Source organism: Humulus lupulus, chromosome 7 (assembly GCF_963169125.1).
Source record: "Humulus lupulus chromosome 7, drHumLupu1.1, whole genome shotgun sequence".
In the NCBI taxonomy this organism is placed as follows: domain Eukaryota; kingdom Viridiplantae; phylum Streptophyta; class Magnoliopsida; order Rosales; family Cannabaceae; genus Humulus; species Humulus lupulus.
Genome location: NC_084799.1, coordinates 157,789,660 through 157,802,367, shown reverse-complemented (window position 1 = coordinate 157,802,367; position 12,708 = coordinate 157,789,660). Strand labels below are relative to the sequence as shown.

At 30.4% G+C, this 12,708-nt stretch overlaps 1 long non-coding RNA gene across 1 annotated transcript; it reads left to right on the top strand.

Annotated features, from left to right (window-relative positions):
• The first annotated feature begins 1,754 nt into the window (after positions 1 to 1,754).
• On the top strand, positions 1,755 to 6,126 carry LOC133789970 (uncharacterized). The gene is made up of 4 exons (XR_009873816.1): positions 1,755 to 1,906; positions 2,842 to 2,933; positions 3,565 to 3,680; positions 5,913 to 6,126. It is a non-coding gene; the product is annotated as an uncharacterized LOC133789970 (long non-coding RNA).
• Positions 6,127 to 12,708: the final 6,582 nt, after the last annotated feature.

Below are 12,708 nucleotides of genomic sequence, written 5' to 3'. Positions count from 1 at the left end.
CAAATGGGTTATGGGCATATGACCTACTTAGCTAGTAGGACCCCACTAATCCCATGGGCATATGCTTGTTTAGTCTATGGGACCCCAAGTAATAATGGCCATTATAATAAGTGTATGTTATATGTATTATGTTAAGTCTTTATGTTTTCTTATGAAATTATGTATGTGACTTTGTGTTAGATTTTCCTTACTGGGCATTAGGCTCACTCCTTTCTGTTTATGTGCAGGAAAATAAGTTTAGAGGCGGAAAGATTCGTGACGCTTGGAGAATGTGTATCGATGATGAATGGAGTCAAGGGGCCGAGCGTTATTCGATTCGAGGATATAGTCTTCCTTTTATGTTTTTATGGTTTTTATGTGTATTTTCCGCATTATTATGTAATGTCTTTTATTTTAAATCTTGTTTTGTTTTAAAGACAATGGGATCCCAAAATCCTTCTTAGTATTCTGTTTATTTGTAAATAACTCTTATTTTCAAGTTACTCAATAAATTATGGTATTTTCGTAAAAATGTAAGTTTTATGTATAGTTTCGATAATGGTCCAATTAGTCTAGATTAGTGGGTCATTACATCTTCTAACCTCATTCTCTATTTTGGTTAGGGAATCTAAATTCTTGAGCACATAAGTTTTGGTAAGTGTGACTTTCAATTCCTTTCATTTCATCTCTTTTTCTTCATTAGACTCACCCTGTTATATATGGTTTTAGGAGTGTTCCAAAAAGTCCCAACGCTGTCCTCTTATCCCGGTAACTTTGGTAAGGAAAATAGGGTAGAATCAATATGTTATATGCTTATGTTATCTTATGTTTTATGTTATTAAATGTATTATGATATGTATGTATGTATGTAGGCTTGGGCATATGACCCATATGACTAACAAGGCCCCAAAAGATTATGGGCATATGACCTACTTAGCTAGTAGGATCCCACTAATCTAATGGGCATATGACTTGCTTAGTCTATGGGACCCCAAGTAACAATGGCCATTATAGTATGTGTATGTTATAAGTATTATGTTAAGTCTTTATGTTTCTTATGAAATTATGTTTATGACTATGTGTTAGATTTTCCTTGCTGGGCATTAGGCTCATTCCTTTTTGTTTTATGTGCAGGAAAATAGCTTTAGAGGAGATCAGGTTCGTGGATGCTTGGGATTGTGTATCGATGGTGAATGGAGTCAAGGAGCCGAGCGTTATTCGATTCGAGGATGTAGTTTTGTTTTATGTCTTTTTACATGTATTTTCCGCACTATTTATGTAATGTTTTTTATTTTAAATTATGTTTTGTTTTTAAGACAATGGGATCCCATATCCTACTTATTTTATGAAAGTAACTCTATTTCTACAAGTCTCCAATAAAGTATGGTATTTTCGCAAAAATGTAAGTTTTATGTATAGTTTCGTTAATGGTCCAAAAGTCTAGAGTAGTGGATCATTACACGCCAACATCCACTACAACAATTTTTCTAAAATATAACATAATTTTAGAAGTGCTATTGATACGGAGACACGGAGAAAAAAAGACACGGGGAAAAAAAAATTAGGCGGCAAATGAAACACTTTTTGCCGCCTGAAATTGACAAAAGTGAACAGCAAATGAAGAAAAAAACTTAAAATCCCTAATCTCTCAGTTCTCTCTCTCAAATCCCTAATCTCTACCAGCGCATTCAGTCTTTCTCTCATTCGCTCTCTCACATTCTCTCGGCTTTCTAACCCTCGCGCCGTTGAACCACACCACAACCACACCCCTGCTGAAGCCTCCCTCACATCGATACTCACACAACTGAAGCACACCACGACCACGCCTGTGCTGTAGTCGTTGAGTCTCTCGTCCCCCCCCCCTTCTCTATTTATCTCTCCCGCTGGCTTTGAGCAAGAACTGGAGAACTCCGTTTGTCTCTGTGAGGTATAATTTGTTTTTTTTTTTTTCAGATTTCAATTTAATATCAAAAAACCATTTTGAATATTATCAATATATATATATGCTTGTGTTGGAATTCTAAGTACAACGGAGGAAGTAAAATATAGAGTAGCCAAATAATGAACCTGAAATATTAAGTTGTTGCTCACAAAGTTTCCAAAACTTTTCGAGAATTGCCTCATTTGGACAATATCCTAACCTTTCCAGCTTTGTTGAGGAAAACTTAGTCTTTCTGAACATAAACCACGATTCTGCAAGTATGGTACAAACCTTGGGCACAGACAATGCATAATTAGAAAATTTTTGAACAATAGTCATTATAATAGATTTAAAATGAAGCTTCAGTTCAGATGTCATAATATCAAGGGAAAAATACTTACCCTGCTGGCTAGAAGGTTACCATAATTAACTTCTCCCTCCGTACGAGGGCTGTTAAGAAAATACTCTAGGTTGTTAAACAAAGTAGTTCGTTTAGATAGTAAGGAAGACAACGATGCCTCTAATACATCCTCACTACTTATGATTGATTTTAGACACCAGGCCAAATGAATATACATGTTAAGAAGCAGAAAACAGACAACCTGTTGGAAGTTTCTTTGATTAATATTCAGGTTCAAGGTATTTGAGCTTTCTTACATGAGTTTCTTTATTTATGTATATATTAATCAACTAATGCCTTAAGGTCTTTCTAAACAGTTGGAAAGAGCAACAATAGAAATAGAAAACTAATTCAGAATACAGAGCATAAAAAGCAACCAAATGCACATAAAACAGAAACGAAAAAATGGCAACAGGTCTTCACACGTGATTATATTTTATCTAATTTACTTTGGAGTTTTATCTTCATATATAGCTATTTGTTGATTTGTTTATTAATTCTTCTATTAACTTTCATTCAATTTTTGGTCTCTTATTTATAGGTTAGGAAATCAATTAAAGAGACTGCCTTAATTCTCTCTAATGATGATGTTGATGGTGGCAGGGCTTGGCAAGGCGAGGTGTAGGCTCGATGGTACGTATCTCTTCTAACCAGTGATCAAGCTTGGCATTTTTTTAAGGTGCAACCTGTTGGCATAATCCTTTTTGTTGCTATCATGACTACACAAGGCATGATTCTATAGCTTGATTTCTTATAAGTTTTCACCATGTCATTTTAGCTTGTGATGAGTATTTCCATCTGTTATGGTGTATTCAATATTTTCATTTGTTTTCTGTTAATTTTGTTTGCTTGTAGGGTCTACTTTTGTTTACAAAAGGTAACTTTTTTTCTTTGGTTGTCCTTCCAAATATAAATTCCCATTAGGACACTGCATATTATATAAAGGCAGATGCATAGAACTTTTAAAGAGCAGCTACTATGAATTAAGTGTGGTGCGATTATTATTTGGTTGTTATGCTAGTCACTTGTCCCTCCTTAGTGACTCTCATTGTCTATTTTGCCATTTCTGTCCTATTTTTTCTTAAGTTCTCTTAGTTCTGTTTCTGCTCTGATGTTGTTCTACTTTGATGTATTTATTTCATGTATAGGTATTATATATATACAAGGATATATGTACATCTGTTTGTGTCTCCAGATTTAGTTCTTTCCCTCTCACCCACGATCTCATTCTCTCTCTTTCTTTCTCTGTTGTTGCAGATGTTAGCATGGAGGTGGGACTGTGGGGATGGTGTTGTAACAGCGGGGACTTCAATGCGACTAGGGTACCGTTGCCGTGAAGAAAATGGTTTATTTTGATTACATTCCCACTTATCTAAAAGGGTAATGATGATTTTTTATTCTTAGGCATCATCTTTGATTATTTTTTAAAATAATTATTATATATTGTTTCTATTTTAGGGATTTATGCAATTTTTAATATGAATTATTGATGATGTTTCTATTAACTTTAGGTTTTGTTTGTTTGAGGTTTTTGGATTACTAAATTTGGTTGCTTTGAGGTTTGTGGATATGCTGCTAGCTTTAGGTATTCTGTTTTTTATGTTGGTTTTAGATTGAGTTTTTGTGTTTTATGTTTTTGTATATAGTTTCTGATAGTGGTGTGCTATGCAGCCTAGTTTTGTTTTCTAGTTTGTCTTCTTCTGTATCATTGGCTTAGTAATATAATCCATTTTGTATTCTTTGGTTTGAGACACTATAAGCATAAAAAATAAAGTAATCAGATTGAGTTTTTTTGTTCTTCAGAATGAGTGGTTTGCTTGATTGGATCGTAATAGATGGCACGTGAGGTAGAAAGCCCCTCTATTTTGACTCGATCCTCATTTCAGATGCCCATTCCTCTCTTCTCGACCCCGTTCGGTATTGAAAATTACCAAGTTTTAATATTTATATTGGCTCTCTTAATAAACTCAGTATGTTTTGAATTTGTGTATGAGTTTTTATGAAGCTTGAATCTGTGTTTTCCTTTCTATTTGAATTGGAAAATAATTTTCAACATGGCAAGCAACTTTGTTTAAAACTGTACTACTACATGGCAATAAACATCTCAAATGGAAAGATTAGTACTGCAATTTTACTTTGGATGTGTTTTGGATGCTTCTGAATGGTATTATAAGAGTGTGATTTGGACATCAAATGAATCAATTGGTGTTTTATGGCTGGACACTATATAACTATCTGATTTATTGGTTTTTGCATGCACATACACAAACTTTACTAGGCTTGGTGCTGAAGTTATTGAACACCTTTGTAGATTTAAATTTCTCATTCTATGTAAATCTTTGCAGACTCACATTACTTTTTCAAAGTTTGTTGTATATTTTTTCTAACATTGTGCTGCCATGTTTGCTATATTCAGATTTAACTTGCTGTATTTTTTTTATTTTTTTTGATATTGTGTTTCCATGATGTTAATATTGGTATTCTAATTGAGGATATAATTTGTTCTATGTTTACTGCATTAGTAAAGTAGATTCTTTGTTGCTGTGGTGAGGTTTAGATTTTTGTTTGCTTGAGTTTCTTATAAATGTTTGATCTCATTTCTCTATTTTGATTTGGTCTAAAGAAATTATGGGTTCTATATCCGCTTTTACTATTTATCTTATTTGGAGACAATTATTCTGATCTAGATACAGTTGTATTGTATATATGTATTAAGAACCTTGTAACTTGTGTTCAAAACTGGGGTTTTAATATGTTACAACTTTGGAGTATGATTAATGATATATTTTGAAGATTTTTTTTTTAAATTTGTGGGCTAGTTGGTATTTTGAGGATAAGTGTGAGATATTTATGTGTTTGAATCTGTTTGAACTGCGTTTTATGATCAATTCCCTCCAAATTTTTGTCAGGATCATAGATTGGTTTGTTTTAGTTTAGTTCATAGTGTGCCTTTTGCCTATTTTCTATTGTTTTGTTAGCTCAATTCATAGACTACCTTGTCTCCTTATTTCCTTACCAATGTTGTGTTAGTTCAATTCATAGACTACCTTTTGTCTGCTGCCTATTTTTCAGTTATTATATAATCCAACTTCGATTTGAACTCAAGGAAGAAAATAGATACCTTTGGATTCCTGAGAAATTAGTGGAAGATAATGAGTGTTGTATCTTTTTTGATACGCTATTACTCTAGCATTAGAATGAATGACTTTCCTTATGTTTATTTATTATTTTCTCCTCTAAAACTATAGAAGAAGAACACATATAACATCTGTATTCTTTTAGGAGACTTTGAAGTTTAACCCTACTTTATTTACCCCTTGTGATAAGAAGTGGTTTCACTTATACATATTTCTGATTTCCCCTTTGAAAAATAAGGAAAATTCTCTTCTTCTGTTTTGAAATAGTTTATGTTGCACCATTTTTTTTGGATGCTTTCTTTGCTGAAATGGGTTTAAAAGAATTATGTGTCTGAGGCCTATGTGTTGTAGTTAGTGTAATTGCATGGCCAACTTATAAAGTCGTAATGAGGTTATTAACTTTCTTTCTTTTTGTACTCTTTTAGTTTACTATTAACTCTAAGTTTAAGCATTAATTATTTAAACTCTTGTGTAGCTAAGCAAATCAACCTCACAATAAAGACAAGTGCACAATGGAATGGATGATGAATTGGAGGGTGGAGCAAGCTTCATGGTTTACTTTTTGTTTTGTTTTTTACTTTTGAAACAAAGGATGTGCAAGACTATAGAATTTTATTATGTATGCTTTCAAACTCAAGTTAGAACTAAGAACTTTTGAAGTGGACAGTGTCATGTTTGGAAGTAGTTCGTCTTCAAATGTAAAAATACTCGTTGTTTATCATATATATTGAATATTTTAGATTTTTTTTATCTATATAATATTACACTTGTGATCAATTGTGATTTTTTTAATCAAAATACAATAATAAAAACTTTTACAGCAATTAAAAATGCATACTATGAAATAACAAAATGTTATTACTGGGAGAATTTACAATAATTATGGTTGTTTTGTATAATATATTATAATTGGGACAAAAAGTTATTATTTATATAATAGAATGAACTAAAAACGTTATAAAATGATCAAATATAACAATTTTCATAACAGTTGGAAAGTGTTATGCATAAAGTATAAGATTAAACTTCAAATTTATAACTAACTACTCTAACTAAATGTTATTATTTGAATATTATAACAACTAAAAATGTGTTATTGAATAGTTTAAGATAACATCGAACATAACATTCGAATACTGTTATAGAAAAGACAGGACTTTTAATAACAGGGGCTATCGTTTTAAAATAATAGACTTGTCACATACTTTTTTTTACTATTAATTATCTTCTTAAAATTACTAGGTTGATTAAATCTCTCAAGACATTATTTTTATTTCATAAAAATAATTTTATTTAGCCAATTAAAAATGTATGTGATAAATCCATTTATTATTTTCAAATTACAAAGAAATAACAAAAGCTTAAAATTATTTAAAATACTTATAATTATCATGTTTCCTTAGAAAATAACAATTTAATTTAAATTAATAGAATGACATAAATGATGTGTGAAAAATATAAATTTGAAGTGTGTGAAATCTATAGTTTGCTTGAATTATTTTAAGACTAAATTTTATGTGTTATAAATTCATATGTGATAATCAAATAATTATTTTAAACTTATTAAACTAAACTTTCAGCCACCTTTTAATTTATTTAAAACAAAAAATCACAAGTGAATTAATCTCAACATTTTTCTTAATTGGAATAAAGAAAAATCACATCTATTAAGATGAACTCTCATGGTTGTATTAAAAACACCACTTTAATTAATTTCATAGTTTAGGGTATTGATTTATTTCAACATATACACAAAATTCCTTTATTTAAAAACACAGCTTCACATTTTTATTAGAAATTCCAGCAACTAACTATATTCTCAAAATTACCATTTTTATGTTTAAAACTCAATATTTTCTCAAAAATAAAGGAATAATCTGTAGGAAATTAATTATGCAAAATTATCATTTCAAGGCATCTTAAAATCTCCCATTAACTTCATAAATCATCAAAGCACTTACAAAACTTACTTAAACATTCAAAAATATTTTTCTCATCATTTTGACATGTTTTATACACAAAATCAGTAAGTACAATAATCATGAAATTAAATTCTTCTCATCATATTTCACAAAATTCATACATATTTAATAAGAATGTTCCCACTCAAACCCTAGCATGTTTCTACACCCTTTTTAGTGATTTTAATATTTACCACTAGCATACAATAATTCATCAACCACCTTGAAACATACTCACAAGTCATAAACAAGTAATCATCTTTGATCTTGTCTAAATATACGCTTGTCATATTACTACCATGCAAGTATTCTAAAAGAAACAAAACCAATATGCATCCTTTAAAAAATCTTACAACAACCTATCATGTTTCTAAGATTTTCATTGACATAAAACATAATAAAAATAACCATCATGCTTTTGAATATCACCTTTAGGCCGAAATCCCCATAGCCAAAATAATCAAATCCTTTCATGTTATTTTTAAAAGAGATATTCATCATCATTTTTATAGATCACAATTTAAAACATTTGTATATTTTCACATAGAGTCTTTAAGCCAAAACATACTCATCATCAAATCATAGAAGATCTTTAAACAACATATCATCAACACCACATTTTAATAATATTAATCATCTAATATATCAAAGGAGAACAAAACAATGAATGACTATTCTCAAACAGTATTCTCCAAACCACAAGAAACCAAAGATAAAAACAATAACCATAAGACAAAAAGGTTCCCATTACCTCTCTTGCTAGAACTCAAGGACAATAGTTACAATAACCCAAACTATGACCACCACTTGTTCAAGCCTAGGGTTTCGAAACCCACATGAAGAAAAGAAAAAAAATGATCTTAGATTCAATAAGAGGTAGAAATTAACATCACTATGAACCCACATACTTACCCTAGGGATTTCGAACACTAGCCTCCAATCCTCTTGCAACAAAATCCAAACCTATCATCACCATGATTTTGCCTCGCTTAGAATCAAGATGTAGATGAGACAAAATGTAATGCTATGAACCTTAACCCATACCTTAGGATCCCTAGCCTTGGCCTCTTCTTTCTTCTCCTTCTCTTCTCCTTCACGTTCTTCTTCTCCACCTCTCTCTCTAGAACTCACGAGCTCTCCCTCTCCCTTCTCTCTAAGCACACGGCAGCCACCAAGCCAAATGAGCCATCAAGCTCTTTCTTATTTTCCATTTAAATGCCCCAATCATCAAAACCTAGCTAAGGAAAATGTAATTATCATTTTCCTTTATTTTCCCTAAATCAAAATATAAATCAATTAAAAAATTATACTCATCCAATCAATCCATTTTATAATTGACAGCACACTAATTCCTCTCTTGTCTTCCTTGGCTGTCCATGGCTAATAGAGGAAATAATGATATTCTCGTAACTCTAGGGTGATGAGACTTGGGACTGGGTTTTGACCCGTTTCGGTTACGTTTTCGGAAAAATAGCATTCACAAAAAATGTAGATAATTTTATTAGCTTTCTAACGGTAACAGTTGTGTCTAAATCAGATATCCACAGCCCAAGTTATACCTGTTTAACTGAGGCTGGGTCTAAGGTTACGGGAATTAAAAAAAATGACAACTCTATCCTTTCTCACAATTTTGTTTCCCAATACTTTTCTTGTGTGAACATAAGCCTCTTTTTTTCCCTTTCTTTTTATATTCTTTTTAAATCCCTTAATTAAATAAAAAAATAAATAAACCAATAAAAGGAAATTAATGTGTAGAAAACTATTGCATGCACACCATGCAACCATGCACATGCACATAATCAAATGCTAAGGTGCATCTCTACCTACCATGCACCTAAATGCATTCAACCAAACCTCAATTAATCACATTTTAAAAATAAAAAATAACATTCAACAATTAAATTTACAAAATTCTACCAAACAATTCTAACAATTAATTTAACAAACAAACAATTAAATAAAATAATTCACAACACTTGTAGAGTCCAAGAACTTTACTTAGCTAGTTAGATAGTAGTAGTAATAGTAATAGCTAGTAGTAGTTATAGTATGTTTATTATTGTGGATTTTGGTTCAAGCCAGGATTTAGTTGGAAACTCCTAACAATAGTTATGGATTTTATAAGTTTAACCTATAGTTTAAGCATATTAATTATAACATAAGGTTTGATTAATATTGCTGGTTATTAATATGATAATTATTATAACATAAGGTTTAGATAGAGCCAATAACAATATGATACTTGTCATGAGCATAGTTATTCCTAAGGTTTGGATAGAACCAATAGGAATATGACACTTGCCATATGTATGATTATTAAGGACTAATTATTTTAATGATAAAATAAGAGAAATATAAGACTTAATCTTCACCAGAATTTGTTAGGAGCTTGACATTTGTCACAATTTTATTTATTTGTGATTTAGATAATTAAATAGATTTTTCGTAACTTTAGGGTACTGTAACTTCCGACCTATTTTTAACCCAGTTATGTTATGAATTTAGAAAAATAGTATTTCTAAACATTTGTAGATAATTTAATTATCTTTCTAACAGTATAAAGATATTCTAGATCGGAGTCCTACAGCTCCAGATATATTGATTTTACTGTAGGTTAGTTTAGAGTTACGAGATTTAGGGAGTTAGAAGTTAGGACTCTATTTGATTAATTTTTTTTTTTTGTTTTTAAAAAATCAAGCTTTGTTGACCAAGTCCTAAGCCTTTGGCTGAAGGATATTCAAATATTTTCAATTAAATTCATTATTTTTATTCAAAGCTAAAAAGAAGATTTTTATTCCTAGAACTCTATAAATAGGACCTAGCACCAAGTCTTTTCATTCATTCTTCAAGCATTGATCAGAGCCTTCTAGGTACTAGTGAGACTATAGAGTGATAAACACTTGGGTTGGGGTTATAAGCTTTGTCATTCTAAGCTTATTAGACACTTGGGAAGTAAGGTTCATATAGTGTATTTCGGTTTCGAGGTGTAGTTCGGTCATAGCAATTTCAAAGGTATTCCTATTCTTAGTTCCTTTTATGTATTGTTAGTTCTTATAGTTTTTCTCTACTCAATTCCTAACCCAATCTTCTCTATTCTTGGTTAGGCATCTAAGTTCTTCGAACTTGAGATTTCTTGTTGGTAAGTATCTTCTCGATGGTTTAGTTCATTCCTCTTCATCTCTTTCTTTTAGAAAACTCACCTCTCTATTAATGGTTTTTAGGAGTGTTCCAAAATCCCGACTTTGTTCTCATCATCCCGGTATTTTGGTAAGGAAAATAGGATAGATCTTGTATGTTTGTATGATATGTTATGCTATGTTTATGTTATAATATGTTTATGCTATAATAAGTATATGTATGCTATGTTTTGTAGTCCTTGGGCATATGACTTATTTAGATAACAAGCCCCAAGATTATGTTTTTAGTCGCTTGGGCATATGACTTGCTTAGATAGCAAGCCCCAAGATTAGTTTATCATTTTCATGGTTTAGAGTTAAGGTTTACCCTACCTCAGATATTAGACAGTAGACCTAGATGGGTTATCATATACTACCATGTGATCTAACCTACCTCAGATATTAGACAGGGGACCTAGATGGTTTATCGCATGTCATGTTAATGAGTTAATGACCATTAATATTGTAGTCCTATATGGTATATGTTTTATAGTGTATGCTTATGATATATGGTATATGGTATATGTTTTATAGTTTATGTTTATGATGAAGTTTTATGCTTATGATATATGATGTATGTTTTTAGTAGGTTTTCCTTGCTGCGCATTAGGCTCATTCCTTTATTTTTAGTGTGATGCAGGAAAATCAATATGGAAGGCGGAAGGATTCTTGGTAGCTTGGCTTGTGTGTTGAGGATGGATGGAATGTGTCGACTGCGTGTCGATCGAGGATGAAATTATTTATTTTTACTCTTTTAAATCATGTTTTTTCCGCATTTAGTTTTGTAAACAATTTTCATTAGTTTAAAATTATGTTTTATGTTTTAAACAATGGGTACCCATGCCATATTTTCTATTATTATGTAATTGATACAATATTTTGAGATTTAATAAAGTTATATTATTTCTTATGTATCTTTCCCAAAATAGTAGCTATGTATAGTAGATCTAATGGTCCAAGGTCTTATAAATAGTTGGGTCATTACAACACTTAACAAAATAAAATAAAACACAAAAAAAATAAAAATTAGTGCACTACAATATTACATTATATAGATTAAAAGAGAGTATATTTATCATTTAAGCCTAAATGATTAAAACTTAAACCTTGTGCATTGAATTTTGATGTCATTTAAGTTTAGTTGTTCATATTTTAGGTCATTTATGGCTTGCGGTTTAAATTTTATGGCAAGTGGTTTAAATTTTAAGCCTTATGGTTTAAATTTAAAGCTTAGTGGGTTAAATTTAAGCTTAGTGGTTTAAATTTAAAATATTGTGGTTTAAATGGTCTTGATTTATAATTAAAGCTTGATGGATAAAAATTTATAAATTGTGGTTTAAATTTGATGTCATTTAGCTTTCTGGTTCAAAATTTGATGCCATTTGGTTTACATTTTAAGCCATTTGGTTTAAAATTATAAAGATTTTGAATTACATTCACACATCATATATAAATATGATTTGAGCCTAAAGGATTAAAAATTAAATCTTGTGGATAAAATTGTAATGCCATTTAAGGTTAGTGGTTCATATTTTAAGCCATTTAAGACTTGTGGTTTAAATTTTAAGGCAAGTGGTTTAAATTTTAAGCCTCGTCATTTAAATTTAAAGCCTAGTAGTTTCAATTTCATACCTAGGGGTTTAAAGATACTTGATTTATTATTTACGCTAAAATGGATAAAAAATTATAAATTGTAATTCAAATTTGATGCCATTTAAGCCTTGTAGTTCAAATTTATAAATAGTGGTATAAATTTTAAGCCTTTTGGTTTAAATTGTACGACATTTGGTTTAAAATTATAAAGATTTTGTATTAGATTCACATATTACATTATATACATTAAAAGAGAGTATATTTATGATTTAAGCCTAAAGGATTAAAACTTAAACCTTCTGTATTAAATTTTGATGCCATTTTAAATTAGTGGGTCATATTTTAAATCATTTAAGGCCTGCGGTTTAAATTTTAAGACAAGTGGTTTAAATTTTAAGCCTCGTGATTTAAATTTATGGCTTAGTGGTTCAAATTTAAAACCATGTGGTTTAAAAATACTTGGATTATAATTAAAGCTTCATGGATAAAAATTTATAAATTCTGATTTAAATTTGATGTCATTTAGCCATGTGGTTCAAAA